We start from the raw sequence: 26,079 nt of genomic DNA on the forward strand, positions 1-26,079 counted from the left end.
GCAAAATGTTACCAGTTTTTGATCGTCTTTAGGTGTGATAAACTACTTGCTGGGCTTTAGTAGAGAGGACGGATGGGTTTTTCACACAAAAATTCTTTGGATGAAGGTAGATTATTAAACTTGAGGAGCATGAACTAGCAGCTGACTTTCTTTTGGACTTTTCCTTGCAATAAAAGCTTTTGTTAAGCGCAAATAACACTAAATAGTTGGAGGTCGTTTCAACCCTTTCCATATTTTTGGCCAGTATGGGGATTGAACCCATGACCTTGGCGTTATTAGCACCACGCTCTAACCATCTGAGCTAACCGGCCCATGCTCAAAGGTCTCATCCAACTCCACTAAATCCAGACAGTTTTCCACAAAAGACGTTCTAAAATGCAGGCAGCATAAAACTGTCAACTGAGTGTGAGTGCCTATCATCTTCAGTTGCAAAGTTCCCATTGAGGAAGCAAAAGCCATTGTGTTGGGAGCATTGACGCTTCTAGCAGATACAATTCATGGTTTTACCAACCTTCTCACGAAGAACTTGCAATTTTCAACCACGAAGGGACTCGAACCCTCAATCTTCTGATCCGAAGTCAGACGCCTTGTCCATTAGGCCACGTGGTCGCAGAAAGCAAGACTTTCACATTTTACAAGTGCTATTGTAAAATTGAAAAACGATTGGGGCACAGTGGAATCTTTGAAAACATACCTTATCATTTGTATTTTTTTCAAGCATGTTACCTAGCAAAATGTTACCAGTTTTTGATCGTCTTTAGGTGTGATAAACTACTTGCTGGGCTTTAGTAGAGAGGACGGATGTGTTTTTCACACAAAAAACCTTTGGATGAAGGTAGATTATTAAACTTGGGGAGCCTGAACTAGCAGCTGACTTTCTTTTGGACTTTTCCTTGCAATAAAAGCTTTTGTTAAGCGCAAATAACACTAAATAGTTGGAGGTCGTTTTCTTCCCTTTCCATATTGTTGGCCAGTATGGGGATTGAACCCATGACCTTGGCGTTATTAGCACCACGCTCTGACCATCTGAGCTAACCGGCCCATGCCTAAAGGTCTCATCCAACTCCACTAAATCCAGACAGTTTTCCAGAAAAGACATTCTAAAATGCAAGCAGCATAAAACTGTCAACTGAGTGTGAGTGCCTATCATCTTCAGTTGCAAAGTTCCCATTGAGGAAGCAAAAGGAAATGCCATTGTGTTGGGAGCATTGACGCTTCTAGCAGATAAAATTCATGGTTTCACCAAGCTTCTTTCGACGAACTTCCAATTTTCAACCACGAAGGGACTCGACCCCTCAATCTTCTGATCCGAAGTCAGACGCCTTGTCCATTAGGCCACGTGGTCACAGAAAGCAAGACTTTCACATTTTACAAGTGCTTTTGTAAAATTGAAAAACGATTGGGGCACAGTGGAATCTTTGAAAACATACATTATCATTTGTATTTTTTTCAAGCATGTTACCTAGCAAAATGTTACCAGTTTTTGATCGTCTTTAGGTGTGATAAACTACTTGCTGGGCTTTAGTAGAGAGGACGGATGGGTTTTTCACACAAAAATTCTTTGGATGAAGGTAGATTATTAAACTTGGGGAGCATGAACTAGCAGCTGACTTTCTTTTGGACTTTTCCTTGCAATAAAAGCTTTTGTTAAGCGCAAATAACACTAAATAGTTGGAGGTCGTTTCAACCCTTTCCATATTGTTGGCCAGTATGGGGATTGAACCCATGACCTTGGCGTTATTAGCACCACGCTCTGACCATCTGAGCTAACCGGCCCATGCCCAAAGGTCTCATCCAACTCCACTAAATCCAGACAGTTTTCCAGAAAAGACGTTCTAAAATGCAGGCAGCATAAAACTGTCAACTGAGTGTCAGTGCCTATCATCTTCAGTTGTAAAGTTCCCATTGAAGATGCAAAAGGAAATGTCATTTGTTGGGAGCATTGACGCTTCTAGCAGATACAATTCATGGTTTCACCAAGCATTTTACGAAGAACTTGCAATTGTCAACCACGAAGGGACTCGAACCCTGAATCTTCTGATCCTAAGTCAGACGCCTTATCCATTAGGCCACGTGGTCGCAGAAAGCAAGAATTTCACATTTTACAAGTGCTATTGTAAAATTGAAAAACGATTGGGGCACAGTGGAATCTTTGAAAACATACATTATCATTTGTATTTTTTTCAAGCATGTTACCTAGCAAAATGTTACCAGTTTTTGATCGTCTTTAGGTGTGATAAACTACTTGCTGGGCTTTAGTAGAGAGGACGGATGTGTTTTTCACACAAAAAACCTTTGGATGAAGGTAGATTATTAAACTTGGGGAGCCTGAACTAGCAGCTGACTTTCTTTTGGACTTTTCCTTGCAATAAAAGCTTTTGTTAAGCGCAAATAACACTAAATAGTTGGAGGTCGTTTTCTTCCCTTTCCATATTGTTGGCCAGTATGGGGATTGAACCCATGACCTTGGCGTTATTAGCACCACGCTCTGACCATCTGAGCTAACCGGCCCATGCCTAAAGGTCTCATCCAACTCCACTAAATCCAGACAGTTTTCCAGAAAAGACATTCTAAAATGCAAGCAGCATAAAACTGTCAACTGAGTGTGAGTGCCTATCATCTTCAGTTGCAAAGTTCCCATTGAGGAAGCAAAAGGAAATGCCATTGTGTTGGGAGCATTGACGCTTCTAGCAGATACAATTCATGGTTTTACCAAGCTTCTCACGAAGAACTTGCAATTTTCAACCACGAAGGGACTCGAACCCTCAATCTTCTGATCCGAAGTCAGACGCCTTGTCCATTAGGCCACGTGGTCGCAGAAAGCAAGACTTTCACATTTTACAAGTGCTATTGTAAAATTGAAAAACGATTGGGGCACAGTGGAATCTTTGAAAACATACCTTATCATTTGTATTTTTTTCAAGCATGTTACCTAGCAAAATGTTACCAGTTTTTGATCGTCTTTAGGTGTGATAAACTACTTGCTGGGCTTTAGTAGAGAGGACGGATGTGTTTTTCACACAAAAAACCTTTGGATGAAGGTAGATTATTAAACTTGGGGAGCCTGAACTAGCAGCTGACTTTCTTTTGGACTTTTCCTTGCAATAAAAGCTTTTGTTAAGCGCAAATAACACTAAATAGTTGGAGGTCGTTTTCTTCCCTTTCCATATTGTTGGCCAGTATGGGGATTGAACCCATGACCTTGGCGTTATTAGCACCACGCTCTGACCATCTGAGCTAACCGGCCCATGCCTAAAGGTCTCATCCAACTCCACTAAATCCAGACAGTTTTCCAGAAAAGACATTCTAAAATGCAAGCAGCATAAAACTGTCAACTGAGTGTGAGTGCCTATCATCTTCAGTTGCAAAGTTCCCATTGAGGAAGCAAAAGGAAATGCCATTGTGTTGGGAGCATTGACGCTTCTAGCAGATAAAATTCATGGTTTCACCAAGCTTCTTTTGACGAACTTGCAATTTTCAACCACGAAGGGACTCGAACCCTCAATCTTCTGATCCGAAGTCAGACGCCTTGTCCATTAGGCCACGTGGTCACAGAAAGCAAGACTTTCACATTTTACAAGTGCTTTTGTAAAATTGAAAAACGATTGGGGCACAGTGGAATCTTTGAAAACATACATTATCATTTGTATTTTTTTCAAGCATGTTACCTAGCAAAATGTTACCAGTTTTTGATCGTCTTTAGGTGTGATAAACTACTTGCTGGGCTTTAGTAGAGAGGACGGATGGGTTTTTCACACAAAAATTCTTTGGATGAAGGTAGATTATTAAACTTGAGGAGCATGAACTAGCAGCTGACTTTCTTTGAGGACTTTTCCTTGCAATAAAAGCTTTTGTTAAGCGCAAATAACACTAAATAGTTGGAGGTCGTTTCAACCCTTTCCATATTGTTGGCCAGTATGGGGATTGAACCCATGACCTTGGCGTTATTAGCACCACGCTCTAACCATCTGAGCTAACCGGCCCATGCTCAAAGGTCTCATCCAACTCCACTAAATCCAGACAGTTTTCCACAAAAGACGTTCTAAAATGCAGGCAGCATAAAACTGTCAACTGAGTGTGAGTGCCTATCATCTTCAGTTGCAAAGTTCCCATTGAGGAAGCAAAAGCCATTGTGTTGGGAGCATTGACGCTTCTAGCAGATACAATTCATGGTTTTACCAAGCTTCTCACGAAGAACTTGCAATTTTCAACCACGAAGGGACTCGAACCCTCAATCTTCTGATCCGAAGTCAGACGCCTTGTCCATTAGGCCACGTGGTCGCAGAAAGCAAGACTTTCACATTTTACAAGTGCTATTGTAAAATTGAAAAACGATTGGGGCACAGTGGAATCTTTGAAAACATACCTTATCATTTGTATTTTTTTCAAGCATGTTACCTAGCAAAATGTTACCAGTTTTTGATCGTCTTTAGGTGTGATAAACTACTTGCTGGGCTTTAGTAGAGAGGACGGATGTGTTTTTCACACAAAAAACCTTTGGATGAAGGTAGATTATTAAACTTGGGGAGCCTGAACTAGCAGCTGACTTTCTTTTGGACTTTTCCTTGCAATAAAAGCTTTTGTTAAGCGCAAATAACACTAAATAGTTGGAGGTCGTTTTCTTCCCTTTCCATATTGTTGGCCAGTATGGGGATTGAACCCATGACCTTGGCGTTATTAGCACCACGCTCTGACCATCTGAGCTAACCGGCCCATGCCTAAAGGTCTCATCCAACTCCACTAAATCCAGACAGTTTTCCAGAAAAGACATTCTAAAATGCAAGCAGCATAAAACTGTCAACTGAGTGTGAGTGCCTATCATCTTCAGTTGCAAAGTTCCCATTGAGGAAGCAAAAGGAAATGCCATTGTGTTGGGAGCATTGACGCTTCTAGCAGATAAAATTCATGGTTTCACCAAGCTTCTTTCGACGAACTTCCAATTTTCAACCACGAAGGGACTCGAACCCTCAATCTTCTGATCCGAAGTCAGACGCCTTGTCCATTAGGCCACGTGGTCACAGAAAGCAAGACTTTCACATTTTACAAGTGCTATTATAAAATTGAAAAACGATTGGGGCACAGTGGAATCTTTGAAAACATACATTATCATTTGTACTTTTTTCAAGCATGTTACCCAGCAAAAAGTTACCAGTTTTTGATCGTCTTTAGGTGTGATAAACTAGCCTTTCCATATTGTTGGCCAGTATGGGGATTGAACCCATGACCTTGGCGTTATTAGCACCACGCTCTGACCATCTGAGCTAACCGGCCCATGCCTAAAGGTCTCATCCAACTCCACTAAATCCAGACAGTTTTCCAGAAAAGACATTCTAAAATGCAAGCAGCATAAAACTGTCAACTGAGTGTGAGTGCCTATCATCTTCAGTTGCAAAGTTCCCATTGAGGAAGCAAAAGGAAATGCCATTGTGTTGGGAGCATTGACGCTTCTAGCAGATAAAATTCATGGTTTCACCAAGCTTCTTTCGACGAACTTCCAATTTTCAACCACGAAGGGACTCGACCCCTCAATCTTCTGATCCGAAGTCAGACGCCTTGTCCATTAGGCCACGTGGTCACAGAAAGCAAGACTTTCACATTTTACAAGTGCTTTTGTAAAATTGAAAAACGATTGGGGCACAGTGGAATCTTTGAAAACATACATTATCATTTGTATTTTTTTCAAGCATGTTACCTAGCAAAATGTTACCAGTTTTTGATCGTCTTTAGGTGTGATAAACTACTTGCTGGGCTTTAGTAGAGAGGACGGATGGGTTTTTCACACAAAAATTCTTTGGATGAAGGTAGATTATTAAACTTGGGGAGCATGAACTAGCAGCTGACTTTCTTTTGGACTTTTCCTTGCAATAAAAGCTTTTGTTAAGCGCAAATAACACTAAATAGTTGGAGGTCGTTTCAACCCTTTCCATATTGTTGGCCAGTATGGGGATTGAACCCATGACCTTGGCGTTATTAGCACCACGCTCTGACCATCTGAGTTAACCGGCCCATGCCCAAAGGTCTCATCCAACTCCACTAAATCCAGACAGTTTTCCAGAAAAGACGTTCTAAAATGCAGGCAGCATAAAACTGTCAACTGAGTGTCAGTGCCTATCATCTTCAGTTGTAAAGTTCCCATTGAAGATGCAAAAGGAAATGTCATTTGTTGGGAGCATTGACGCTTCTAGCAGATACAATTCATGGTTTCACCAAGCATCTTACGAAGAACTTGCAATTGTCAACCACGAAGCGACTCGAACCCTGAATCTTCTGATCCTAAGTCAGACGCCTTATCCATTAGGCCACGTGGTCGCAGAAAGCAAGAATTTCACATTTTACAAGTGCTATTGTAAAATTGAAAAACGATTGGGGCACAGTGGAATCTTTGAAAACATACATTATCATTTGTATTTTTTTCAAGCATGTTACCTAGCAAAATGTTACCAGTTTTTGATCGTCTTTAGGTGTGATAAACTACTTGCTGGGCTTTAGTAGAGAGGACGGATGGGTTTTTCACACAAAAATTCTTTGGATGAAGGTAGATTATTAAACTTGAGGAGCATGAACTAGCAGCTGACTTTCTTTTGGACTTTTCCTTGCAATAAAAGCTTTTGTTAAGCGCAAATAACACTAAATAGTTGGAGGTCGTTTCAACCCTTTCCATATTGTTGGCCAGTATGGGGATTGAACCCATGACCTTGGCGTTATTAGCACCACGCTCTAACCATCTGAGCTAACCGGCCCATGCTCAAAGGTCTCATCCAACTCCACTAAATCCAGACAGTTTTCCACAAAAGACGTTCTAAAATGCAGCATAAAACTGTCAACTGAGTGTGAGTGCCTATCATCTTCAGTTGCAAAGTTCCCATTGAGGAAGCAAAAGCCATTGTGTTGGGAGCATTGACGCTTCTAGCAGATACAATTCATGGTTTTACCAAGCTTCTCACGAAGAACTTGCAATTTTCAACCACGAAGGGACTCAAACCCTCAATCTTCTGATCCGAAGTCAGACGCCTTGTCCATTAGGCCACGTGGTCGCAGAAAGCAAGACTTTCACATTTTACAAGTGCTATTGTAAAATTGAAAAACGATTGGGGCACAGTGGAATCTTTGAAAACATACCTTATCATTTGTATTTTTTTCAAGCATGTTACCTAGCAAAATGTTACCAGTTTTTGATCGTCTTTAGGTGTGATAAACTACTTGCTGGGCTTTAGTAGAGAGGACGGATGGGTTTTTCACACAAAAATTCTTTGGATGAAGGTAGATTATTAAACTTGAGGAGCATGAACTAGCAGCTGACTTTCTTTTGGACTTTTCCTTGCAATAAAAGCTTTTGTTAAGCGCAAATAACACTAAATAGTTGGAGGTCGTTTCAACCCTTTCCATATTGTTGGCCAGTATGGGGATTGAACCCATGACCTTGGCGTTATTAGCACCACGCTCTAACCATCTTAGCTAACCGGCCCATGCTCAAAGTTCTCATCCAACTCCACTAAATCCAGACAGTTTTCCACAAAAGACGTTCTAAAATGCAGGCAGCATAAAACTGTCAACTGAGTGTGAGTGCCTATCATCTTCAGTTGCAAAGTTCCCATTGAGGAAGCAAAAGCCATTGTGTTGGGAGCATTGACGCTTCTAGCAGATACAATTCATGGTTTTACCAAGCTTCTCACGAAGAACTTGCAATTTTCAACCACGAAGGGACTCGAACCCTCAATCTTCTGATCCGAAGTCAGACGCCTTGTCCATTAGGCCACGTGGTCGCAGAAAGCAAGACTTTCACATTTTACAAGTGCTATTGTAAAATTGAAAAACGATTGGGGCACAGTGGAATCTTTGAAAACATACCTTATCATTTGTATTTTTTTCAAGCATGTTACCTAGCAAAATGTTACCAGTTTTTGATCGTCTTTAGGTGTGATAAACTACTTGCTGGGCTTTAGTAGAGAGGACGGATGTGTTTTTCACACAAAAAACCTTTGGATGAAGGTAGATTATTAAACTTGGGGAGCCTGAACTAGCAGCTGACTTTCTTTTGGACTTTTCCTTGCAATAAAAGCTTTTGTTAAGCGCAAATAACACTAAATAGTTGGAGGTCGTTTTCTTCCCTTTCCATATTGTTGGCCAGTATGGGGATTGAACCCATGACCTTGGCGTTATTAGCACCACGCTCTGACCATCTGAGCTAACCGGCCCATGCCTAAAGGTCTCATCCAACTCCACTAAATCCAGACAGTTTTCCAGAAAAGACATTCTAAAATGCAAGCAGCATAAAACTGTCAACTGAGTGTGAGTGCCTATCATCTTCAGTTGCAAAGTTCCCATTGAGGAAGCAAAAGGAAATGCCATTGTGTTGGGAGCATTGACGCTTCTAGCAGATAAAATTCATGGTTTCACCAAGCTTCTTTCGACGAACTTCCAATTTTCAACCACGAAGGGACTCGAACCCTCAATCTTCTGATCCGAAGTCAGACGCCTTGTCCATTAGGCCACGTGGTCACAGAAAGCAAGACTTTCACATTTTACAAGTGCTATTATAAAATTGAAAAACGATTGGGGCACAGTGGAATCTTTGAAAACATACATTATCATTTGTACTTTTTTCAAGCATGTTACCCAGCAAAAAGTTACCAGTTTTTGATCGTCTTTAGGTGTGATAAACTAGCCTTTCCATATTGTTGGCCAGTATGGGGATTGAACCCATGACCTTGGCGTTATTAGCACCACGCTCTGACCATCTGAGCTAACCGGCCCATGCCTAAAGGTCTCATCCAACTCCACTAAATCCAGACAGTTTTCCAGAAAAGACATTCTAAAATGCAAGCAGCATAAAACTGTCAACTGAGTGTGAGTGCCTATCATCTTCAGTTGCAAAGTTCCCATTGAGGAAGCAAAAGCCATTGTGTTGGGAGCATTGACGCTTCTAGCAGATACAATTCATGGTTTTACCAAGCTTCTCACGAAGAACTTGCAATTTTCAACCACGAAGGGACTCGAACCCTCAATCTTCTGATCCGAAGTCAGACGCCTTGTCCATTAGGCCACGTGGTCGCAGAAAGCAAGACTTTCACATTTTACAAGTGCTATTGTAAAATTGAAAAACGATTGGGGCACAGTGGAATCTTTGAAAACATACCTTATCATTTGTATTTTTTTCAAGCATGTTACCTAGCAAAATGTTACCAGTTTTTGATCGTCTTTAGGTGTGATAAACTACTTGCTGGGCTTTAGTAGAGAGGACGGATGTGTTTTTCACACAAAAAACCTTTGGATGAAGGTAGATTATTAAACTTGGGGAGCCTGAACTAGCAGCTGACTTTCTTTTGGACTTTTCCTTGCAATAAAAGCTTTTGTTAAGCGCAAATAACACTAAATAGTTGGAGGTCGTTTTCTTCCCTTTCCATATTGTTGGCCAGTATGGGGATTGAACCCATGACCTTGGCGTTATTAGCACCACGCTCTGACCATCTGAGCTAACCGGCCCATGCCTAAAGGTCTCATCCAACTCCACTAAATCCAGACAGTTTTCCAGAAAAGACATTCTAAAATGCAAGCAGCATAAAACTGTCAACTGAGTGTGAGTGCCTATCATCTTCAGTTGCAAAGTTCCCATTGAGGAAGCAAAAGGAAATGCCATTGTGTTGGGAGCATTGACGCTTCTAGCAGATAAAATTCATGGTTTCACCAAGCTTCTTTCGACGAACTTCCAATTTTCAACCACGAAGGGACTCGAACCCTCAATCTTCTGATCCGAAGTCAGACGCCTTGTCCATTAGGCCACGTGGTCACAGAAAGCAAGACTTTCACATTTTACAAGTGCTATTATAAAATTGAAAAACGATTGGGGCACAGTGGAATCTTTGAAAACATACATTATCATTTGTACTTTTTTCAAGCATGTTACCCAGCAAAAAGTTACCAGTTTTTGATCGTCTTTAGGTGTGATAAACTAGCCTTTCCATATTGTTGGCCAGTATGGGGATTGAACCCATGACCTTGGCGTTATTAGCACCACGCTCTGACCATCTGAGCTAACCGGCCCATGCCTAAAGGTCTCATCCAACTCCACTAAATCCAGACAGTTTTCCAGAAAAGACATTCTAAAATGCAAGCAGCATAAAACTGTCAACTGAGTGTGAGTGCCTATCATCTTCAGTTGCAAAGTTCCCATTGAGGAAGCAAAAGGAAATGCCATTGTGTTGGGAGCATTGACGCTTCTAGCAGATAAAATTCATGGTTTCACCAAGCTTCTTTCGACGAACTTCCAATTTTCAACCACGAAGGGACTCGACCCCTCAATCTTCTGATCCGAAGTCAGACGCCTTGTCCATTAGGCCACGTGGTCACAGAAAGCAAGACTTTCACATTTTACAAGTGCTTTTGTAAAATTGAAAAACGATTGGGGCACAGTGGAATCTTTGAAAACATACATTATCATTTGTATTTTTTTCAAGCATGTTACCTAGCAAAATGTTACCAGTTTTTGATCGTCTTTAGGTGTGATAAACTACTTGCTGGGCTTTAGTAGAGAGGACGGATGGGTTTTTCACACAAAAATTCTTTGGATGAAGGTAGATTATTAAACTTGGGGAGCATGAACTAGCAGCTGACTTTCTTTTGGACTTTTCCTTGCAATAAAAGCTTTTGTTAAGCGCAAATAACACTAAATAGTTGGAGGTCGTTTCAACCCTTTCCATATTGTTGGCCAGTATGGGGATTGAACCCATGACCTTGGCGTTATTAGCACCACGCTCTGACCATCTGAGTTAACCGGCCCATGCCCAAAGGTCTCATCCAACTCCACTAAATCCAGACAGTTTTCCAGAAAAGACGTTCTAAAATGCAGGCAGCATAAAACTGTCAACTGAGTGTCAGTGCCTATCATCTTCAGTTGTAAAGTTCCCATTGAAGATGCAAAAGGAAATGTCATTTGTTGGGAGCATTGACGCTTCTAGCAGATACAATTCATGGTTTCACCAAGCATCTTACGAAGAACTTGCAATTGTCAACCACGAAGCGACTCGAACCCTGAATCTTCTGATCCTAAGTCAGACGCCTTATCCATTAGGCCACGTGGTCGCAGAAAGCAAGAATTTCACATTTTACAAGTGCTATTGTAAAATTGAAAAACGATTGGGGCACAGTGGAATCTTTGAAAACATACATTATCATTTGTATTTTTTTCAAGCATGTTACCTAGCAAAATGTTACCAGTTTTTGATCGTCTTTAGGTGTGATAAACTACTTGCTGGGCTTTAGTAGAGAGGACGGATGGGTTTTTCACACAAAAATTCTTTGGATGAAGGTAGATTATTAAACTTGAGGAGCATGAACTAGCAGCTGACTTTCTTTTGGACTTTTCCTTGCAATAAAAGCTTTTGTTAAGCGCAAATAACACTAAATAGTTGGAGGTCGTTTCAACCCTTTCCATATTGTTGGCCAGTATGGGGATTGAACCCATGACCTTGGCGTTATTAGCACCACGCTCTAACCATCTGAGCTAACCGGCCCATGCTCAAAGGTCTCATCCAACTCCACTAAATCCAGACAGTTTTCCACAAAAGACGTTCTAAAATGCAGCATAAAACTGTCAACTGAGTGTGAGTGCCTATCATCTTCAGTTGCAAAGTTCCCATTGAGGAAGCAAAAGCCATTGTGTTGGGAGCATTGACGCTTCTAGCAGATACAATTCATGGTTTTACCAAGCTTCTCACGAAGAACTTGCAATTTTCAACCACGAAGGGACTCAAACCCTCAATCTTCTGATCCGAAGTCAGACGCCTTGTCCATTAGGCCACGTGGTCGCAGAAAGCAAGACTTTCACATTTTACAAGTGCTATTGTAAAATTGAAAAACGATTGGGGCACAGTGGAATCTTTGAAAACATACCTTATCATTTGTATTTTTTTCAAGCATGTTACCTAGCAAAATGTTACCAGTTTTTGATCGTCTTTAGGTGTGATAAACTACTTGCTGGGCTTTAGTAGAGAGGACGGATGGGTTTTTCACACAAAAATTCTTTGGATGAAGGTAGATTATTAAACTTGAGGAGCATGAACTAGCAGCTGACTTTCTTTTGGACTTTTCCTTGCAATAAAAGCTTTTGTTAAGCGCAAATAACACTAAATAGTTGGAGGTCGTTTCAACCCTTTCCATATTGTTGGCCAGTATGGGGATTGAACCCATGACCTTGGCGTTATTAGCACCACGCTCTAACCATCTTAGCTAACCGGCCCATGCTCAAAGTTCTCATCCAACTCCACTAAATCCAGACAGTTTTCCACAAAAGACGTTCTAAAATGCAGGCAGCATAAAACTGTCAACTGAGTGTGAGTGCCTATCATCTTCAGTTGCAAAGTTCCCATTGAGGAAGCAAAAGCCATTGTGTTGGGAGCATTGACGCTTCTAGCAGATACAATTCATGGTTTTACCAAGCTTCTCACGAAGAACTTGCAATTTTCAACCACGAAGGGACTCGAACCCTCAATCTTCTGATCCGAAGTCAGACGCCTTGTCCATTAGGCCACGTGGTCGCAGAAAGCAAGACTTTCACATTTTACAAGTGCTATTGTAAAATTGAAAAACGATTGGGGCACAGTGGAATCTTTGAAAACATACCTTATCATTTGTATTTTTTTCAAGCATGTTACCTAGCAAAATGTTACCAGTTTTTGATCGTCTTTAGGTGTGATAAACTACTTGCTGGGCTTTAGTAGAGAGGACGGATGTGTTTTTCACACAAAAAACCTTTGGATGAAGGTAGATTATTAAACTTGGGGAGCCTGAACTAGCAGCTGACTTTCTTTTGGACTTTTCCTTGCAATAAAAGCTTTTGTTAAGCGCAAATAACACTAAATAGTTGGAGGTCGTTTTCTTCCCTTTCCATATTGTTGGCCAGTATGGGGATTGAACCCATGACCTTGGCATTATTAGCACCACGCTCTGACCATCTGAGCTAACCGGCCCATGCCTAAAGGTCTCATCCAACTCCACTAAATCCAGACAGTTTTCCAGAAAAGACATTCTAAAATGCAAGCAGCATAAAACTGTCAACTGAGTGTGAGTGCCTATCATCTTCAGTTGCAAAGTTCCCATTGAGGAAGCAAAAGGAAATGCCATTGTGTTGGGAGCATTGACGCTTCTAGCAGATAAAATTCATGGTTTCACCAAGCTTCTTTCGACGAACTTCCAATTTTCAACCACGAAGGGACTCGAACCCTCAATCTTCTGATCCGAAGTCAGACGCCTTGTCCATTAGGCCACGTGGTCACAGAAAGCAAGACTTTCACATTTTACAAGTGCTATTATAAAATTGAAAAACGATTGGGGCACAGTGGAATCTTTGAAAACATACATTATCATTTGTACTTTTTTCAAGCATGTTACCCAGCAAAAAGTTACCAGTTTTTGATCGTCTTTAGGTGTGATAAACTAGCCTTTCCATATTGTTGGCCAGTATGGGGATTGAACCCATGACCTTGGCGTTATTAGCACCACGCTCTGACCATCTGAGCTAACCGGCCCATGCCTAAAGGTCTCATCCAACTCCACTAAATCCAGACAGTTTTCCAGAAAAGACATTCTAAAATGCAAGCAGCATAAAACTGTCAACTGAGTGTGAGTGCCTATCATCTTCAGTTGCAAAGTTCCCATTGAGGAAGCAAAAGGAAATGCCATTGTGTTGGGAGCATTGACGCTTCTAGCAGATAAAATTCATGGTTTCACCAAGCTTCTTTCGACGAACTTCCAATTTTCAACCACGAAGGGACTCGACCCCTCAATCTTCTGATCCGAAGTCAGACGCCTTGTCCATTAGGCCACGTGGTCACAGAAAGCAAGACTTTCACATTTTACAAGTGCTTTTGTAAAATTGAAAAACGATTGGGGCACAGTGGAATCTTTGAAAACATACATTATCATTTGTATTTTTTTCAAGCATGTTACCTAGCAAAATGTTACCAGTTTTTGATCGTCTTTAGGTGTGATAAACTACTTGCTGGGCTTTAGTAGAGAGGACGGATGGGTTTTTCACACAAAAATTCTTTGGATGAAGGTAGATTATTAAACTTGGGGAGCATGAACTAGCAGCTGACTTTCTTTTGGACTTTTCCTTGCAATAAAAGCTTTTGTTAAGCGCAAATAACACTAAATAGTTGGAGGTCGTTTCAACCCTTTCCATATTGTTGGCCAGTATGGGGATTGAACCCATGACCTTGGCGTTATTAGCACCACGCTCTGACCATCTGAGCTAACCGGCCCATGCCCAAAGGTCTCATCCAACTCCACTAAATCCAGACAGTTTTCCAGAAAAGACGTTCTAAAATGCAGGCAGCATAAAACTGTCAACTGAGTGTCAGTGCCTATCATCTTCAGTTGTAAAGTTCCCATTGAAGATGCAAAAGGAAATGTCATTTGTTGGGAGCATTGACGCTTCTAGCAGATACAATTCATGGTTTCACCAAGCATCTTACGAAGAACTTGCAATTGTCAACCACGAAGGGACTCGAACCCTGAATCTTCTGATCCTAAGTCAGACGCCTTATCCATTAGGCCACGTGGTCGCAGAAAGCAAGAATTTCACATTTTACAAGTGCTATTGTAAAATTGAAAAACGATTGGGGCACAGTGGAATCTTTGAAAACATACATTATCATTTGTATTTTTTTCAAGCATGTTACCTAGCAAAATGTTACCAGTTTTTGATCGTCTTTAGGTGTGATAAACTACTTGCTGGGCTTTAGTAGAGAGGACGGATGGGTTTTTCACACAAAAATTCTTTGGATGAAGGTAGATTATTAAACTTGAGGAGCATGAACTAGCAGCTGACTTTCTTTTGGACTTTTCCTTGCAATAAAAGCTTTTGTTAAGCGCAAATAACACTAAATAGTTGGAGGTCGTTTCAACCCTTTCCATATTGTTGGCCAGTATGGGGATTGAACCCATGACCTTGGCGTTATTAGCACCACGTTCTAACCATCTGAGCTAACCGGCCCATGCTCAAAGGTCTCATCCAACTCCACTAAATCCAGACAGTTTTCCACAAAAGACGTTCTAAAATGCAGGCAGCATAAAACTGTCAACTGAGTGTGAGTGCCTATCATCTTCAGTTGCAAAGTTCCCATTGAGGAAGCAAAAGCCATTGTGTTGGGAGCATTGACGCTTCTAGCAGATACAATTCATGGTTTTACCAAGCTTCTCACGAAGAACTTGCAATTTTCAACCACGAAGGGACTCAAACCCTCAATCTTCTGATCCGAAGTCAGACGCCTTGTCCATTAGGCCACGTGGTCGCAGAAAGCAAGACTTTCACATTTTACAAGTGCTATTGTAAAATTGAAAAACGATTGGGGCACAGTGGAATCTTTGAAAACATACCTTATCATTTGTATTTTTTTCAAGCATGTTACCTAGCAAAATGTTACCAGTTTTTGATCGTCTTTAGGTGTGATAAACTACTTGCTGGGCTTTAGTAGAGAGGACGGATGGGTTTTTCACACAAAAATTCTTTGGATGAAGGTAGATTATTAAACTTGAGGAGCATGAACTAGCAGCTGACTTTCTTTTGGACTTTTCCTTGCAATAAAAGCTTTTGTTAAGCGCAAATAACACTAAATAGTTGGAGGTCGTTTCAACCCTTTCCATATTGTTGGCCAGTATGGGGATTGAACCCATGACCTTGGCGTTATTAGCACCACGCTCTAACCATCTTAGCTAACCGGCCCATGCTCAAAGTTCTCATCCAACTCCACTAAATCCAGACAGTTTTCCACAAAAGACGTTCTAAAATGCAGGCAGCATAAAACTGTCAACTGAGTGTGAGTGCCTATCATCTTCAGTTGCAAAGTTCCCATTGAGGAAGCAAAAGCCATTGTGTTGGGAGCATTGACGCTTCTAGCAGATACAATTCATGGTTTTACCAAGCTTCTCACGAAGAACTTGCAATTTTCAACCACGAAGGGACTCGAACCCTCAATCTTCTGATCCGAAGTCAGACGCCTTGTCCATTAGGCCACGTGGTCGCAGAAAGCAAGACTTTCACATTTTACAAGTGCTATTGTAAAATTGAAAAACGATTGGGGCACAGTGGAATCTTTGAAAACATACCTTATCATTTGTATTTTTTTCAAGCATGTTACCTAGCAAAATGTTACCAGTTTTTGATCGTCTTTAGGTGTGATAAACTACTTGCTGGGCTTTAGTAGAGAGGACGGATGTGTTTTTCACACAAAAAACCTTTGGATGAAGGTAGATTATTAAACTTGGGGAGCCTGAACTAGCAGCTGACTTTCTTTTGGACTTTTCCTTGCAATAAAAGCTTTTGTTAAGCGCAAATAACACTAAATAGTTGGAGGTCGTTTTCTTCCCTTTCCATATTGTTGGCCAGTATGGGGATTGAACCCATGACCTTGGCGTTATTAGCACCACGCTCTGACCATCTGAGCTAACCGGCCCATGCCTAAAGGTCTCATCCAACTCCACTAAATCCAGACAGTTTTCCAGAAAAGACATTCTAAAATGCAAGCAGCATAAAACTGTCAACTGAGTGTGAGTGCCTATCATCTTCAGTTGCAAAGTTCCCATTGAGGAAGCAAAAGGAAATGCCATTGTGTTGGGAGCATTGACGCTTCTAGCAGATAAAATTCATGGTTTCACCAAGCTTCTTTCAACGAAACTTCCAATTTTCAACCACGAAGGGACTCGAACCCTCAATCTTCTGATCCGAAGTCAGACGCCTTGTCCATTAGGCCACGTGGTCACAGAAAGCAAGACTTTCACATTTTACAAGTGCTATTATAAAATTGAAAAACGATTGGGGCACAGTGGAATCTTTGAAAACATACATTATCATTTGTACTTTTTTCAAGCATGTTACCCAGCAAAAAGTTACCAGTTTTTGATCGTCTTTAGGTGTGATAAACTAGCCTTTCCATATTGTTGGCCAGTATGGGGATTGAACCCATGACCTTGGCGTTATTAGCACCACGCTCTGACCATCTGAGCTAACCGGCCCATGCCTAAAGGTCTCATCCAACTCCACTAAATCCAGACAGTTTTCCAGAAAAGACATTCTAAAATGCAAGCAGCATAAAACTGTCAACTGAGTGTGAGTGCCTATCATCTTCAGTTGCAAAGTTCCCATTGAGGAAGCAAAAGGAAATGCCATTGTGTTGGGAGCATTGACGCTTCTAGCAGATAAAATTCATGGTTTCACCAAGCTTCTTTCGACGAACTTCCAATTTTCAACCACGAAGGGACTCGACCCCTCAATCTTCTGATCCGAAGTCAGACGCCTTGTCCATTAGGCCACGTGGTCACAGAAAGCAAGACTTTCACATTTTACAAGTGCTTTTGTAAAATTGAAAAACGATTGGGGCACAGTGGAATCTTTGAAAACATACATTATCATTTGTATTTTTTTCAAGCATGTTACCTAGCAAAATGTTACCAGTTTTTGATCGTCTTTAGGTGTGATAAACTACTTGCTGGGCTTTAGTAGAGAGGACGGATGGGTTTTTCACACAAAAATTCTTTGGATGAAGGTAGATTATTAAACTTGGGGAGCATGAACTAGCAGCTGACTTTCTTTTGGACTTTTCCTTGCAATAAAAGCTTTTGTTAAGCGCAAATAACACTAAATAGTTGGAGGTCGTTTCAACCCTTTCCATATTGTTGGCCAGTATGGGGATTGAACCCATGACCTTGGCGTTATTAGCACCACGCTCTGACCATCTGAGCTAACCGGCCCATGCCCAAAGGTCTCATCCAACTCCACTAAATCCAGACAGTTTTCCAGAAAAGACGTTCTAAAATGCAGGCAGCATAAAACTGTCAACTGAGTGTCAGTGCCTATCATCTTCAGTTGTAAAGTTCCCATTGAAGATGCAAAAGGAAATGTCATTTGTTGGGAGCATTGACGCTTCTAGCAGATACAATTCATGGTTTCACCAAGCATCTTACGAAGAACTTGCAATTGTCAACCACGAAGGGACTCGAACCCTGAATCTTCTGATCCTAAGTCAGACGCCTTATCCATTAGGCCACGTGGTCGCAGAAAGCAAGAATTTCACATTTTACAAGTGCTATTGTAAAATTGAAAAACGATTGGGGCACAGTGGAATCTTTGAAAACATACATTATCATTTGTATTTTTTTCAAGCATGTTACCTAGCAAAATGTTACCAGTTTTTGATCGTCTTTAGGTGTGATAAACTACTTGCTGGGCTTTAGTAGAGAGGACGGATGGGTTTTTCACACAAAAATTCTTTGGATGAAGGTAGATTATTAAACTTGAGGAGCATGAACTAGCAGCTGACTTTCTTTTGGACTTTTCCTTGCAATAAAAGCTTTTGTTAAGCGCAAATAACACTAAATAGTTGGAGGTCGTTTCAACCCTTTCCATATTGTTGGCCAGTATGGGGATTGAACCCATGACCTTGGCGTTATTAGCACCACGTTCTAACCATCTGAGCTAACCGGCCCATGCTCAAAGGTCTCATCCAACTCCACTAAATCCAGACAGTTTTCCACAAAAGACGTTCTAAAATGCAGGCAGCATAAAACTGTCAACTGAGTGTGAGTGCCTATCATCTTCAGTTGCAAAGTTCCCATTGAGGAAGCAAAAGCCATTGTGTTGGGAGCATTGACGCTTCTAGCAGATACAATTCATGGTTTTACCAAGCTTCTCACGAAGAACTTGCAATTTTCAACCACGAAGGGACTCGAACCCTCAATCTTCTGATCCGAAGTCAGACGCCTTGTCCATTAGGCCACGTGGTCGCAGAAAGCAAGACTTTCACATTTTACAAGTGCTATTGTAAAATTGAAAAACGATTGGGGCACAGTGGAATCTTTGAAAACATACCTTATCATTTGTATTTTTTTCAAGCATGTTACCTAGCAAAATGTTACCAGTTTTTGATCGTCTTTAGGTGTGATAAACTACTTGCTGGGCTTTAGTAGAGAGGACGGATGTGTTTTTCACACAAAAAACCTTTGGATGAAGGTAGATTATTAAACTTGGGGAGCCTGAACTAGCAGCTGACTTTCTTTTGGACTTTTCCTTGCAATAAAAGCTTTTGTTAAGCGCAAATAACACTAAATAGTTGGAGGTCGTTTTCTTCCCTTTCCATATTGTTGGCCAGTATGGGGATTGAACCCATGACCTTGGCGTTATTAGCACCACGCTCTGACCATCTGAGCTAACCGGCCCATGCCTAAAGGTCTCATCCAACTCCACTAAATCCAGACAGTTTTCCAGAAAAGACATTCTAAAATGCAAGCAGCATAAAACTGTCAACTGAGTGTGAGTGCCTATCATCTTCAGTTGCAAAGTTCCCATTGAGGAAGCAAAAGGAAATGCCATTGTGTTGGGAGCATTGACGCTTCTAGCAGATAAAATTCATGTTTTCACCAAGCTTCTTTCGACGAACTTCCAATTTTCAACCACGAAGGGACTCGAACCCTCAATCTTCTGATCCGAAGTCAGACGCCTTGTCCATTAGGCCACGTGGTCACAGAAAGCAAGACTTTCACATTTTACAAGTGCTATTATAAAATTGAAAAACGATTGGGGCACAGTGGAATCTTTGAAAACATACATTATCATTTGTACTTTTTTCAAGCATGTTACCCAGCAAAATGTTACCAGTTTTTGATCGTCTTTAGGTGTGATAAACTAGCCTTTCCATATTGTTGGCCAGTATGGGGATTGAACCCATGACCTTGGCGTTATTAGCACCACGCTCTGACCATCTGAGCTAACCGGCCGATGCCTAAAGGTCTCATCCAACTCCACTAAATCCAGACAGTTTTCCAGAAAAGACGTTCTAAAATTCAGGCAGCATAAAACTGTCAACTGAGTGTCAGTGCCTATCATCTTCAGTTGTAAAGTTCCCATTGAAGATGCAAAAGGAAATGTCATTTGTTGGGAGCATTGACGCTTCCAGCAGATACAATACATAGTTTCACCAAGCTTCTTACGAAGAACTTTCAATTGTCAACCACGAAGGGACTCGAACCCTCAATCTTCTGATCCGAAGTCAGACGCCTTATCCATTAGGCCACGTGGTCGCAGAAAGCAAGACTTTCACATTTTACAAGTGCTTTTGTAAAATTGAAAAACGATTGGGGCACAGTGGAATCTTTGAAAACATACATTATCATTTGTATTTTTTTCAAGCATGTTACCTAGCAAAATGTTACCAGTTTTTGATCGTCTTTAGGTGTGATAAACTACTTGCTGGGCTTTAGTAGAGAGGACGGATGGGTTTTTCACACAAAAATTCTTTGGATGAAGGTAGATTATTAAACTTGGGGAGCATGAACTAGCAGCTGACTTTCTTTTGGACTTTTCCTTGCAATAAAAGCTTTTGTTAAGCGCAAATAACACTAAATAGTTGGAGGTTGTTTTCTACCCTTTCCATATTGTTGGCCAGTATGGGGATTGAACCCATGACCTTGGCGTTATTAGCACCACGCTCTGACCATCTGAGCTAACCGGCCCATGCCTAAAGGTCTCATCCAACTCCACTAAATCCAGACAGTTTTCCAGAAAAGACATTCTAAAATGCAAGCAGCATAAAACTGTCAACTGAGTGTGAGTGCCTATCATCTTCAGTTGCAAAGTTCCCATTGAGGAAGCAAAAGGAAATGCCATTGTGTTGGGAGCATTGACGCTTCTAGCAGATAAAATTCATGGTTTCACCAAGCTTCTTTCGACGAACTTCCAATTTTCAACCACGAAGGGACTCGAACCCTCAATCTTCTGATCCGAAGTCAGACGCCTTGTCCATTAGGCCACATGGTCACAGAAAGCAAGACTTTCACATTTTACAAGTGCTATTATAAAATTGAAAAACGATTGGGGCACAGTGGAATCTTTGAAAACATACATTATCATTTGTACTTTTTTCAAGCATGTTACCCAGCAAAAAGTTACCAGTTTTTGATCATCTTTAGGTGTGATAAAGTAGCCTTTCCATATTGTTGGCCAGTATGGGGATTGAACCCATGACCTTGGCGTTATTAGCACCTCGCTCTGACCATCTGAGCTAACCGGCCCATGCCTAAAGGTCTCATCCAACTCCACTAAATCCAGACAGTTTTCCAGAAAAGACATTCTAAAATGCAAGCAGCATAAAACTGTCAACTGAGTGTGAGTGCCTATCATCTTCAGTTGCAAAGTTCCCATTGAGGAAGCAAAAGGAAATGCCATTGTGTTGGGAGCATTGACGCTTCTAGCAGATAAAATTCATGGTTTCACCAAGCTTCTTTCGACGAACTTCCAATTTTCAACCACGAAGGGACTCGACCCCTCATCTTCTGATCCGAAGTCAGACGCCTTGTCCATTAGGCCACGTGGTCGCAGAAAGCAAGACTTTCACATTTTACAAGTGCTATTGTAAAATTGAAAAACGATTGGGGCACAGTGGAATCTTTGAAAACATACCTTATCATTTGTATTTTTTTCAAGCATGTTACCTAGCAAAATGTTACCAGTTTTTGATCGTCTTTAGGTGTGATAAACTACTTGCTGGGCTTTAGTAGAGAGGACGGATGTGTTTTTCACACAAAAAACCTTTGGATGAAGGTAGATTATTAAACTTGGGGAGCCTGAACTAGCAGCTGACTTTCTTTTGGACTTTTCCTTGCAATAAAAGCTTTTGTTAAGCGCAAATAACACTAAATAGTTGGAGGTCGTTTTCTTCCCTTTCCATATTGTTGGCCAGTATGGGGATTGAACCCATGACCTTGGCGTTATTAGCACCACGCTCTGACCATCTGAGCTAACCGGCCCATGCCTAAAGGTCTCATCCAACTCCACTAAATCCAGACAGTTTTCCAGAAAAGACATTCTAAAATGCAAGCAGCATAAAACTGTCAACTGAGTGTGAGTGCCTATCATCTTCAGTTGCAAAGTTCCCATTGAGGAAGCAAAAGGAAATGCCATTGTGTTGGGAGCATTGACGCTTCTAGCAGATAAAATTCATGTTTTCACCAAGCTTCTTTCGACGAACTTCCAATTTTCAACCACGAAGGGACTCGAACCCTCAATCTTCTGATCCGAAGTCAGACGCCTTGTCCATTAGGCCACGTGGTCACAGAAAGCAAGACTTTCACATTTTACAAGTGCTATTATAAAATTGAAAAACGATTGGGGCACAGTGGAATCTTTGAAAACATACATTATCATTTGTACTTTTTTCAAGCATGTTACCCAGCAAAATGTTACCAGTTTTTGATCGTCTTTAGGTGTGATAAACTAGCCTTTCCATATTGTTGGCCAGTATGGGGATTGAACCCATGACCTTGGCGTTATTAGCACCACGCTCTGACCATCTGAGCTAACCGGCCGATGCCTAAAGGTCTCATCCAACTCCACTAAATCCAGACAGTTTTCCAGAAAAGACGTTCTAAAATTCAGGCAGCATAAAACTGTCAACTGAGTGTCAGTGCCTATCATCTTCAGTTGTAAAGTTCCCATTGAAGATGCAAAAGGAAATGTCATTTGTTGGGAGCATTGACGCTTCCAGCAGATACAATACATAGTTTCACCAAGCTTCTTACGAAGAACTTTCAATTGTCAACCACGAAGGGACTCGAACCCTCAATCTTCTGATCCGAAGTCAGACGCCTTATCCATTAGGCCACGTGGTCGCAGAAAGCAAGACTTTCACATTTTACAAGTGCTTTTGTAAAATTGAAAAACGATTGGGGCACAGTGGAATCTTTGAAAACATACATTATCATTTGTATTTTTTTCAAGCATGTTACCTAGCAAAATGTTACCAGTTTTTGATCGTCTTTAGGTGTGATAAACTACTTGCTGGGCTTTAGTAGAGAGGACGGATGGGTTTTTCACACAAAAATTCTTTGGATGAAGGTAGATTATTAAACTTGGGGAGCATGAACTAGCAGCTGACTTTCTTTTGGACTTTTCCTTGCAATAAAAGCTTTTGTTAAGCGCAAATAACACTAAATAGTTGGAGGTTGTTTTCTACCCTTTCCATATTGTTGGCCAGTATGGGGATTGAACCCATGACCTTGGCGTTATTAGCACCACGCTCTGACCATCTGAGCTAACCGGCCCATGCCTAAAGGTCTCATCCAACTCCACTAAATCCAGACAGTTTTCCAGAAAAGACATTCTAAAATGCAAGCAGCATAAAACTGTCAACTGAGTGTGAGTGCCTATCATCTTCAGTTGCAAAGTTCCCATTGAGGAAGCAAAAGGAAATGCCATTGTGTTGGGAGCATTGACGCTTCTAGCAGATAAAATTCATGGTTTCACCAAGCTTCTTTCGACGAACTTCCAATTTTCAACCACGAAGGGACTCGAACCCTCAATCTTCTGATCCGAAGTCAGACGCCTTGTCCATTAGGCCACATGGTCACAGAAAGCAAGACTTTCACATTTTACAAGTGCTATTATAAAATTGAAAAACGATTGGGGCACAGTGGAATCTTTGAAAACATACATTATCATTTGTACTTTTTTCAAGCATGTTACCCAGCAAAAAGTTACCAGTTTTTGATCATCTTTAGGTGTGATAAAGTAGCCTTTCCATATTGTTGGCCAGTATGGGGATTGAACCCATGACCTTGGCGTTATTAGCACCTCGCTCTGACCATCTGAGCTAACCGGCCCATGCCTAAAGGTCTCATCCAACTCCACTAAATCCAGACAGTTTTCCAGAAAAGACATTCTAAAATGCAAGCAGCATAAAACTGTCAACTGAGTGTGAGTGCCTATCATCTTCAGTTGCAAAGTTCCCATTGAGGAAGCAAAAGGAAATGCCATTGTGTTGGGAGCATTGACGCTTCTAGCAGATAAAATTCATGGTTTCACCAAGCTTCTTTCGACGAACTTCCAATTTTCAACCACGAAGGGACTCGACCCCTCATCTTCTGATCCGAAGTCAGACGCCTTGTCCATTAGGCCACGTGGTCACAGAAAGCAAGACTTTCACATTTTACAAGTGCTTTTGTAAAATTGAAAAACGATTGGGGCACAGTGGAATCTTTGAAAACATACATTATCATTTGTATTTTTTTCAAGCATGTTACCTAGCAAAATGTTACCAGTTTTTGATCGTCTTTAGGTGTGATAAACTACTTGCTGGGCTTTAGTAGAGAGGACGGATGGGTTTTTCACACAAAAATTCTTTGGATGAAGGTAGATTATTAAACTTGGGGAGCATGAACTAGCAGCTGACTTTCTTTTGGACTTTTCCTTGCAATAAAAGCTTTTGTTAAGCGCAAATAACACTAAATAGTTGGAGGTCGTTTCAACCCTTTCCATATTGTTGGCCAGTATGGGGATTGAACCCATGACCTTGGCGTTATTAGCACCACGCTCTAACCATCTGAGCTAACCGGCCCATGCTCAAAGGTCTCATCCAACTCCACTAAATCCAGACAGTTTTCCACAAAAGACGTTCTAAAATGCAGGCAGCATAAAACTGTCAACTGAGTGTGAGTGCCTATCATCTTCAGTTGCAAAGTTCCCATTGAGGAAGCAAAAGCCATTGTGTTGGGAGCATTGACGCTTCTAGCAGATACAATTCATGGTTTTACCAAGCTTCTCACGAAGAACTTGCAATTTTCAACCACGAAGGGACTCGAACCCTCAATCTTCTGATCCGAAGTCAGACGCCTTGTCCATTAGGCCACGTGGTCGCAGAAAGCAAGACTTTCACATTTTACAAGTGCTATTGTAAAATTGAAAAACGATTGGGGCACAGTGGAATCTTTGAAAACATACCTTATCATTTGTATTTTTTTCAAGCATGTTACCTAGCAAAATGTTACCAGTTTTTGATCGTCTTTAGGTGTGATAAACTACTTGCTGGGCTTTAGTAGAGAGGACGGATGTGTTTTTCACACAAAAAACCTTTGGATGAAGGTAGATTATTAAACTTGGGGAGCCTGAACTAGCAGCTGACTTTCTTTTGGACTTTTCCTTGCAATAAAAGCTTTTGTTAAGCGCAAATAACACTAAATAGTTGGAGGTCGTTTTCTTCCCTTTCCATATTGTTGGCCAGTATGGGGATTGAACCCATGACCTTGGCGTTATTAGCACCACGCTCTGACCATCTGAGCTAACCGGCCCATGCCTAAAGGTCTCATCCAACTCCACTAAATCCAGACAGTTTTCCAGAAAAGACATTCTAAAATGCAAGCAGCATAAAACTGTCAACTGAGTGTGAGTGCCTATCATCTTCAGTTGCAAAGTTCCCATTGAGGAAGCAAAAGGACATGCCATTGTGTTGGGAGCATTGACGCTTCTAGCAGATAAAATTCATGGTTTCACCAAGCTTCTTTCGACGAACTTCCAATTTTCAACCACGAAGGGACTCGAACCCTCAATCTTCTGATCCGAAGTCAGACGCCTTGTCCATTAGGCCACGTGGTCACAGAAAGCAAGACTTTCACATTTTACAAGTGCTATTATAAAATTGAAAAACGATTGGGGCACAGTGGAATCTTTGAAAACATACATTATCATTTGTACTTTTTTCAAGCATGTTACCCAGCAAAATGTTACCAGTTTTTGATCGTCTTTAGGTGTGATAAACTAGCCTTTCCATATTGTTGGCCAGTATGGGGATTGAACCCATGACCTTGGCGTTATTAGCACCACGCTCTGACCATCTGAGCTAACCGGCCGATGCCTAAAGGTCTCATCCAACTCCACTAAATCCAGACAGTTTTCCAGAAAAGACGTTCTAAAATTCAGGCAGCATAAAACTGTCAACTGAGTGTCAGTGCCTATCATCTTCAGTTGTAAAGTTCCCATTGAAGATGCAAAAGGAAATGTCATTTGTTGGGAGCATTGACGCTTCCAGCAGATACAATACATAGTTTCACCAAGCTTCTTACGAAGAACTTTCAATTGTCAACCACGAAGGGACTCGAACCCTCAATCTTCTGATCCGAAGTCAGACGCCTTATCCATTAGGCCACGTGGTCGCAGAAAGCAAGACTTTCACATTTTACAAGTGCTTTTGTAAAATTGAAAAACGATTGGGGCACAGTGGAATCTTTGAAAACATACATTATCATTTGTATTTTTTTCAA

The 26,079-nt window shown here is 41.2% G+C and overlaps 71 non-coding genes across 71 annotated transcripts; all 71 read right to left on the reverse strand.

Annotated features, from left to right (window-relative positions):
* Positions 1 to 237: 237 nt before the first annotated feature.
* On the reverse strand, positions 238 to 311 carry trnai-aau (transfer RNA isoleucine (anticodon AAU)). The gene has a single exon. It is a non-coding gene; the product is annotated as a tRNA-Ile (tRNA).
* A 225-nt stretch (positions 312 to 536) lies between these two features.
* trnar-ucg (transfer RNA arginine (anticodon UCG)) lies at positions 537 to 609 on the reverse strand. Its single transcript has one exon. It is a non-coding gene; the product is annotated as a tRNA-Arg (tRNA).
* Positions 610 to 967: 358 nt separating this feature from the next.
* Positions 968 to 1,041, reverse strand: trnai-aau (transfer RNA isoleucine (anticodon AAU)). Its single transcript has one exon. It is a non-coding gene; the product is annotated as a tRNA-Ile (tRNA).
* Positions 1,042 to 1,272: 231 nt separating this feature from the next.
* On the reverse strand, positions 1,273 to 1,345 carry trnar-ucg (transfer RNA arginine (anticodon UCG)). The gene has a single exon. It is a non-coding gene; the product is annotated as a tRNA-Arg (tRNA).
* A 357-nt stretch (positions 1,346 to 1,702) lies between these two features.
* trnai-aau (transfer RNA isoleucine (anticodon AAU)) lies at positions 1,703 to 1,776 on the reverse strand. The gene has a single exon. It is a non-coding gene; the product is annotated as a tRNA-Ile (tRNA).
* A 661-nt stretch (positions 1,777 to 2,437) lies between these two features.
* Positions 2,438 to 2,511, reverse strand: trnai-aau (transfer RNA isoleucine (anticodon AAU)). The gene has a single exon. It is a non-coding gene; the product is annotated as a tRNA-Ile (tRNA).
* Positions 2,512 to 2,742: 231 nt separating this feature from the next.
* trnar-ucg (transfer RNA arginine (anticodon UCG)) lies at positions 2,743 to 2,815 on the reverse strand. Its single transcript has one exon. It is a non-coding gene; the product is annotated as a tRNA-Arg (tRNA).
* A 358-nt stretch (positions 2,816 to 3,173) lies between these two features.
* On the reverse strand, positions 3,174 to 3,247 carry trnai-aau (transfer RNA isoleucine (anticodon AAU)). The gene has a single exon. It is a non-coding gene; the product is annotated as a tRNA-Ile (tRNA).
* A 231-nt stretch (positions 3,248 to 3,478) lies between these two features.
* trnar-ucg (transfer RNA arginine (anticodon UCG)) lies at positions 3,479 to 3,551 on the reverse strand. Its single transcript has one exon. It is a non-coding gene; the product is annotated as a tRNA-Arg (tRNA).
* A 358-nt stretch (positions 3,552 to 3,909) lies between these two features.
* trnai-aau (transfer RNA isoleucine (anticodon AAU)) lies at positions 3,910 to 3,983 on the reverse strand. The gene has a single exon. It is a non-coding gene; the product is annotated as a tRNA-Ile (tRNA).
* Positions 3,984 to 4,208: 225 nt separating this feature from the next.
* On the reverse strand, positions 4,209 to 4,281 carry trnar-ucg (transfer RNA arginine (anticodon UCG)). Its single transcript has one exon. It is a non-coding gene; the product is annotated as a tRNA-Arg (tRNA).
* A 358-nt stretch (positions 4,282 to 4,639) lies between these two features.
* On the reverse strand, positions 4,640 to 4,713 carry trnai-aau (transfer RNA isoleucine (anticodon AAU)). The gene has a single exon. It is a non-coding gene; the product is annotated as a tRNA-Ile (tRNA).
* A 231-nt stretch (positions 4,714 to 4,944) lies between these two features.
* On the reverse strand, positions 4,945 to 5,017 carry trnar-ucg (transfer RNA arginine (anticodon UCG)). The gene has a single exon. It is a non-coding gene; the product is annotated as a tRNA-Arg (tRNA).
* Positions 5,018 to 5,197: 180 nt separating this feature from the next.
* Positions 5,198 to 5,271, reverse strand: trnai-aau (transfer RNA isoleucine (anticodon AAU)). Its single transcript has one exon. It is a non-coding gene; the product is annotated as a tRNA-Ile (tRNA).
* Positions 5,272 to 5,502: 231 nt separating this feature from the next.
* Positions 5,503 to 5,575, reverse strand: trnar-ucg (transfer RNA arginine (anticodon UCG)). The gene has a single exon. It is a non-coding gene; the product is annotated as a tRNA-Arg (tRNA).
* A 357-nt stretch (positions 5,576 to 5,932) lies between these two features.
* On the reverse strand, positions 5,933 to 6,006 carry trnai-aau (transfer RNA isoleucine (anticodon AAU)). Its single transcript has one exon. It is a non-coding gene; the product is annotated as a tRNA-Ile (tRNA).
* A 660-nt stretch (positions 6,007 to 6,666) lies between these two features.
* trnai-aau (transfer RNA isoleucine (anticodon AAU)) lies at positions 6,667 to 6,740 on the reverse strand. The gene has a single exon. It is a non-coding gene; the product is annotated as a tRNA-Ile (tRNA).
* Positions 6,741 to 6,961: 221 nt separating this feature from the next.
* Positions 6,962 to 7,034, reverse strand: trnar-ucg (transfer RNA arginine (anticodon UCG)). Its single transcript has one exon. It is a non-coding gene; the product is annotated as a tRNA-Arg (tRNA).
* Positions 7,035 to 7,391: 357 nt separating this feature from the next.
* On the reverse strand, positions 7,392 to 7,465 carry trnai-aau (transfer RNA isoleucine (anticodon AAU)). Its single transcript has one exon. It is a non-coding gene; the product is annotated as a tRNA-Ile (tRNA).
* Positions 7,466 to 7,690: 225 nt separating this feature from the next.
* On the reverse strand, positions 7,691 to 7,763 carry trnar-ucg (transfer RNA arginine (anticodon UCG)). Its single transcript has one exon. It is a non-coding gene; the product is annotated as a tRNA-Arg (tRNA).
* Positions 7,764 to 8,121: 358 nt separating this feature from the next.
* Positions 8,122 to 8,195, reverse strand: trnai-aau (transfer RNA isoleucine (anticodon AAU)). Its single transcript has one exon. It is a non-coding gene; the product is annotated as a tRNA-Ile (tRNA).
* A 231-nt stretch (positions 8,196 to 8,426) lies between these two features.
* Positions 8,427 to 8,499, reverse strand: trnar-ucg (transfer RNA arginine (anticodon UCG)). Its single transcript has one exon. It is a non-coding gene; the product is annotated as a tRNA-Arg (tRNA).
* A 180-nt stretch (positions 8,500 to 8,679) lies between these two features.
* trnai-aau (transfer RNA isoleucine (anticodon AAU)) lies at positions 8,680 to 8,753 on the reverse strand. The gene has a single exon. It is a non-coding gene; the product is annotated as a tRNA-Ile (tRNA).
* A 225-nt stretch (positions 8,754 to 8,978) lies between these two features.
* On the reverse strand, positions 8,979 to 9,051 carry trnar-ucg (transfer RNA arginine (anticodon UCG)). The gene has a single exon. It is a non-coding gene; the product is annotated as a tRNA-Arg (tRNA).
* A 358-nt stretch (positions 9,052 to 9,409) lies between these two features.
* On the reverse strand, positions 9,410 to 9,483 carry trnai-aau (transfer RNA isoleucine (anticodon AAU)). The gene has a single exon. It is a non-coding gene; the product is annotated as a tRNA-Ile (tRNA).
* A 231-nt stretch (positions 9,484 to 9,714) lies between these two features.
* Positions 9,715 to 9,787, reverse strand: trnar-ucg (transfer RNA arginine (anticodon UCG)). Its single transcript has one exon. It is a non-coding gene; the product is annotated as a tRNA-Arg (tRNA).
* Positions 9,788 to 9,967: 180 nt separating this feature from the next.
* trnai-aau (transfer RNA isoleucine (anticodon AAU)) lies at positions 9,968 to 10,041 on the reverse strand. Its single transcript has one exon. It is a non-coding gene; the product is annotated as a tRNA-Ile (tRNA).
* A 231-nt stretch (positions 10,042 to 10,272) lies between these two features.
* Positions 10,273 to 10,345, reverse strand: trnar-ucg (transfer RNA arginine (anticodon UCG)). Its single transcript has one exon. It is a non-coding gene; the product is annotated as a tRNA-Arg (tRNA).
* Positions 10,346 to 10,702: 357 nt separating this feature from the next.
* Positions 10,703 to 10,776, reverse strand: trnai-aau (transfer RNA isoleucine (anticodon AAU)). Its single transcript has one exon. It is a non-coding gene; the product is annotated as a tRNA-Ile (tRNA).
* A 660-nt stretch (positions 10,777 to 11,436) lies between these two features.
* On the reverse strand, positions 11,437 to 11,510 carry trnai-aau (transfer RNA isoleucine (anticodon AAU)). The gene has a single exon. It is a non-coding gene; the product is annotated as a tRNA-Ile (tRNA).
* A 221-nt stretch (positions 11,511 to 11,731) lies between these two features.
* trnar-ucg (transfer RNA arginine (anticodon UCG)) lies at positions 11,732 to 11,804 on the reverse strand. The gene has a single exon. It is a non-coding gene; the product is annotated as a tRNA-Arg (tRNA).
* Positions 11,805 to 12,161: 357 nt separating this feature from the next.
* Positions 12,162 to 12,235, reverse strand: trnai-aau (transfer RNA isoleucine (anticodon AAU)). Its single transcript has one exon. It is a non-coding gene; the product is annotated as a tRNA-Ile (tRNA).
* Positions 12,236 to 12,460: 225 nt separating this feature from the next.
* On the reverse strand, positions 12,461 to 12,533 carry trnar-ucg (transfer RNA arginine (anticodon UCG)). Its single transcript has one exon. It is a non-coding gene; the product is annotated as a tRNA-Arg (tRNA).
* A 358-nt stretch (positions 12,534 to 12,891) lies between these two features.
* Positions 12,892 to 12,965, reverse strand: trnai-aau (transfer RNA isoleucine (anticodon AAU)). The gene has a single exon. It is a non-coding gene; the product is annotated as a tRNA-Ile (tRNA).
* A 231-nt stretch (positions 12,966 to 13,196) lies between these two features.
* trnar-ucg (transfer RNA arginine (anticodon UCG)) lies at positions 13,197 to 13,269 on the reverse strand. Its single transcript has one exon. It is a non-coding gene; the product is annotated as a tRNA-Arg (tRNA).
* Positions 13,270 to 13,449: 180 nt separating this feature from the next.
* Positions 13,450 to 13,523, reverse strand: trnai-aau (transfer RNA isoleucine (anticodon AAU)). The gene has a single exon. It is a non-coding gene; the product is annotated as a tRNA-Ile (tRNA).
* Positions 13,524 to 13,754: 231 nt separating this feature from the next.
* Positions 13,755 to 13,827, reverse strand: trnar-ucg (transfer RNA arginine (anticodon UCG)). Its single transcript has one exon. It is a non-coding gene; the product is annotated as a tRNA-Arg (tRNA).
* Positions 13,828 to 14,184: 357 nt separating this feature from the next.
* trnai-aau (transfer RNA isoleucine (anticodon AAU)) lies at positions 14,185 to 14,258 on the reverse strand. The gene has a single exon. It is a non-coding gene; the product is annotated as a tRNA-Ile (tRNA).
* A 660-nt stretch (positions 14,259 to 14,918) lies between these two features.
* trnai-aau (transfer RNA isoleucine (anticodon AAU)) lies at positions 14,919 to 14,992 on the reverse strand. The gene has a single exon. It is a non-coding gene; the product is annotated as a tRNA-Ile (tRNA).
* Positions 14,993 to 15,217: 225 nt separating this feature from the next.
* On the reverse strand, positions 15,218 to 15,290 carry trnar-ucg (transfer RNA arginine (anticodon UCG)). The gene has a single exon. It is a non-coding gene; the product is annotated as a tRNA-Arg (tRNA).
* Positions 15,291 to 15,647: 357 nt separating this feature from the next.
* trnai-aau (transfer RNA isoleucine (anticodon AAU)) lies at positions 15,648 to 15,721 on the reverse strand. The gene has a single exon. It is a non-coding gene; the product is annotated as a tRNA-Ile (tRNA).
* Positions 15,722 to 15,946: 225 nt separating this feature from the next.
* trnar-ucg (transfer RNA arginine (anticodon UCG)) lies at positions 15,947 to 16,019 on the reverse strand. Its single transcript has one exon. It is a non-coding gene; the product is annotated as a tRNA-Arg (tRNA).
* A 358-nt stretch (positions 16,020 to 16,377) lies between these two features.
* trnai-aau (transfer RNA isoleucine (anticodon AAU)) lies at positions 16,378 to 16,451 on the reverse strand. Its single transcript has one exon. It is a non-coding gene; the product is annotated as a tRNA-Ile (tRNA).
* A 232-nt stretch (positions 16,452 to 16,683) lies between these two features.
* On the reverse strand, positions 16,684 to 16,756 carry trnar-ucg (transfer RNA arginine (anticodon UCG)). Its single transcript has one exon. It is a non-coding gene; the product is annotated as a tRNA-Arg (tRNA).
* A 180-nt stretch (positions 16,757 to 16,936) lies between these two features.
* Positions 16,937 to 17,010, reverse strand: trnai-aau (transfer RNA isoleucine (anticodon AAU)). The gene has a single exon. It is a non-coding gene; the product is annotated as a tRNA-Ile (tRNA).
* A 231-nt stretch (positions 17,011 to 17,241) lies between these two features.
* On the reverse strand, positions 17,242 to 17,314 carry trnar-ucg (transfer RNA arginine (anticodon UCG)). The gene has a single exon. It is a non-coding gene; the product is annotated as a tRNA-Arg (tRNA).
* Positions 17,315 to 17,671: 357 nt separating this feature from the next.
* Positions 17,672 to 17,745, reverse strand: trnai-aau (transfer RNA isoleucine (anticodon AAU)). Its single transcript has one exon. It is a non-coding gene; the product is annotated as a tRNA-Ile (tRNA).
* A 660-nt stretch (positions 17,746 to 18,405) lies between these two features.
* trnai-aau (transfer RNA isoleucine (anticodon AAU)) lies at positions 18,406 to 18,479 on the reverse strand. Its single transcript has one exon. It is a non-coding gene; the product is annotated as a tRNA-Ile (tRNA).
* A 225-nt stretch (positions 18,480 to 18,704) lies between these two features.
* trnar-ucg (transfer RNA arginine (anticodon UCG)) lies at positions 18,705 to 18,777 on the reverse strand. The gene has a single exon. It is a non-coding gene; the product is annotated as a tRNA-Arg (tRNA).
* A 358-nt stretch (positions 18,778 to 19,135) lies between these two features.
* On the reverse strand, positions 19,136 to 19,209 carry trnai-aau (transfer RNA isoleucine (anticodon AAU)). The gene has a single exon. It is a non-coding gene; the product is annotated as a tRNA-Ile (tRNA).
* Positions 19,210 to 19,440: 231 nt separating this feature from the next.
* On the reverse strand, positions 19,441 to 19,513 carry trnar-ucg (transfer RNA arginine (anticodon UCG)). The gene has a single exon. It is a non-coding gene; the product is annotated as a tRNA-Arg (tRNA).
* Positions 19,514 to 19,693: 180 nt separating this feature from the next.
* On the reverse strand, positions 19,694 to 19,767 carry trnai-aau (transfer RNA isoleucine (anticodon AAU)). The gene has a single exon. It is a non-coding gene; the product is annotated as a tRNA-Ile (tRNA).
* A 230-nt stretch (positions 19,768 to 19,997) lies between these two features.
* On the reverse strand, positions 19,998 to 20,070 carry trnar-ucg (transfer RNA arginine (anticodon UCG)). Its single transcript has one exon. It is a non-coding gene; the product is annotated as a tRNA-Arg (tRNA).
* Positions 20,071 to 20,428: 358 nt separating this feature from the next.
* On the reverse strand, positions 20,429 to 20,502 carry trnai-aau (transfer RNA isoleucine (anticodon AAU)). The gene has a single exon. It is a non-coding gene; the product is annotated as a tRNA-Ile (tRNA).
* A 231-nt stretch (positions 20,503 to 20,733) lies between these two features.
* Positions 20,734 to 20,806, reverse strand: trnar-ucg (transfer RNA arginine (anticodon UCG)). The gene has a single exon. It is a non-coding gene; the product is annotated as a tRNA-Arg (tRNA).
* Positions 20,807 to 20,986: 180 nt separating this feature from the next.
* Positions 20,987 to 21,060, reverse strand: trnai-aau (transfer RNA isoleucine (anticodon AAU)). Its single transcript has one exon. It is a non-coding gene; the product is annotated as a tRNA-Ile (tRNA).
* Positions 21,061 to 21,291: 231 nt separating this feature from the next.
* trnar-ucg (transfer RNA arginine (anticodon UCG)) lies at positions 21,292 to 21,363 on the reverse strand. Its single transcript has one exon. It is a non-coding gene; the product is annotated as a tRNA-Arg (tRNA).
* Positions 21,364 to 21,721: 358 nt separating this feature from the next.
* trnai-aau (transfer RNA isoleucine (anticodon AAU)) lies at positions 21,722 to 21,795 on the reverse strand. The gene has a single exon. It is a non-coding gene; the product is annotated as a tRNA-Ile (tRNA).
* A 231-nt stretch (positions 21,796 to 22,026) lies between these two features.
* trnar-ucg (transfer RNA arginine (anticodon UCG)) lies at positions 22,027 to 22,099 on the reverse strand. Its single transcript has one exon. It is a non-coding gene; the product is annotated as a tRNA-Arg (tRNA).
* Positions 22,100 to 22,279: 180 nt separating this feature from the next.
* On the reverse strand, positions 22,280 to 22,353 carry trnai-aau (transfer RNA isoleucine (anticodon AAU)). Its single transcript has one exon. It is a non-coding gene; the product is annotated as a tRNA-Ile (tRNA).
* Positions 22,354 to 22,583: 230 nt separating this feature from the next.
* Positions 22,584 to 22,656, reverse strand: trnar-ucg (transfer RNA arginine (anticodon UCG)). Its single transcript has one exon. It is a non-coding gene; the product is annotated as a tRNA-Arg (tRNA).
* A 358-nt stretch (positions 22,657 to 23,014) lies between these two features.
* Positions 23,015 to 23,088, reverse strand: trnai-aau (transfer RNA isoleucine (anticodon AAU)). Its single transcript has one exon. It is a non-coding gene; the product is annotated as a tRNA-Ile (tRNA).
* A 231-nt stretch (positions 23,089 to 23,319) lies between these two features.
* trnar-ucg (transfer RNA arginine (anticodon UCG)) lies at positions 23,320 to 23,392 on the reverse strand. The gene has a single exon. It is a non-coding gene; the product is annotated as a tRNA-Arg (tRNA).
* A 180-nt stretch (positions 23,393 to 23,572) lies between these two features.
* On the reverse strand, positions 23,573 to 23,646 carry trnai-aau (transfer RNA isoleucine (anticodon AAU)). Its single transcript has one exon. It is a non-coding gene; the product is annotated as a tRNA-Ile (tRNA).
* A 231-nt stretch (positions 23,647 to 23,877) lies between these two features.
* Positions 23,878 to 23,949, reverse strand: trnar-ucg (transfer RNA arginine (anticodon UCG)). The gene has a single exon. It is a non-coding gene; the product is annotated as a tRNA-Arg (tRNA).
* Positions 23,950 to 24,306: 357 nt separating this feature from the next.
* On the reverse strand, positions 24,307 to 24,380 carry trnai-aau (transfer RNA isoleucine (anticodon AAU)). Its single transcript has one exon. It is a non-coding gene; the product is annotated as a tRNA-Ile (tRNA).
* Positions 24,381 to 24,605: 225 nt separating this feature from the next.
* Positions 24,606 to 24,678, reverse strand: trnar-ucg (transfer RNA arginine (anticodon UCG)). Its single transcript has one exon. It is a non-coding gene; the product is annotated as a tRNA-Arg (tRNA).
* A 358-nt stretch (positions 24,679 to 25,036) lies between these two features.
* trnai-aau (transfer RNA isoleucine (anticodon AAU)) lies at positions 25,037 to 25,110 on the reverse strand. Its single transcript has one exon. It is a non-coding gene; the product is annotated as a tRNA-Ile (tRNA).
* A 231-nt stretch (positions 25,111 to 25,341) lies between these two features.
* On the reverse strand, positions 25,342 to 25,414 carry trnar-ucg (transfer RNA arginine (anticodon UCG)). Its single transcript has one exon. It is a non-coding gene; the product is annotated as a tRNA-Arg (tRNA).
* A 180-nt stretch (positions 25,415 to 25,594) lies between these two features.
* Positions 25,595 to 25,668, reverse strand: trnai-aau (transfer RNA isoleucine (anticodon AAU)). Its single transcript has one exon. It is a non-coding gene; the product is annotated as a tRNA-Ile (tRNA).
* Positions 25,669 to 25,898: 230 nt separating this feature from the next.
* Positions 25,899 to 25,971, reverse strand: trnar-ucg (transfer RNA arginine (anticodon UCG)). The gene has a single exon. It is a non-coding gene; the product is annotated as a tRNA-Arg (tRNA).
* Between the last annotated feature and the right edge of the window lie 108 nt (positions 25,972 to 26,079).

Source organism: Pungitius pungitius, chromosome 21 (assembly GCF_949316345.1).
Source record: "Pungitius pungitius chromosome 21, fPunPun2.1, whole genome shotgun sequence".
Taxonomy (NCBI): domain Eukaryota; kingdom Metazoa; phylum Chordata; class Actinopteri; order Perciformes; family Gasterosteidae; genus Pungitius; species Pungitius pungitius.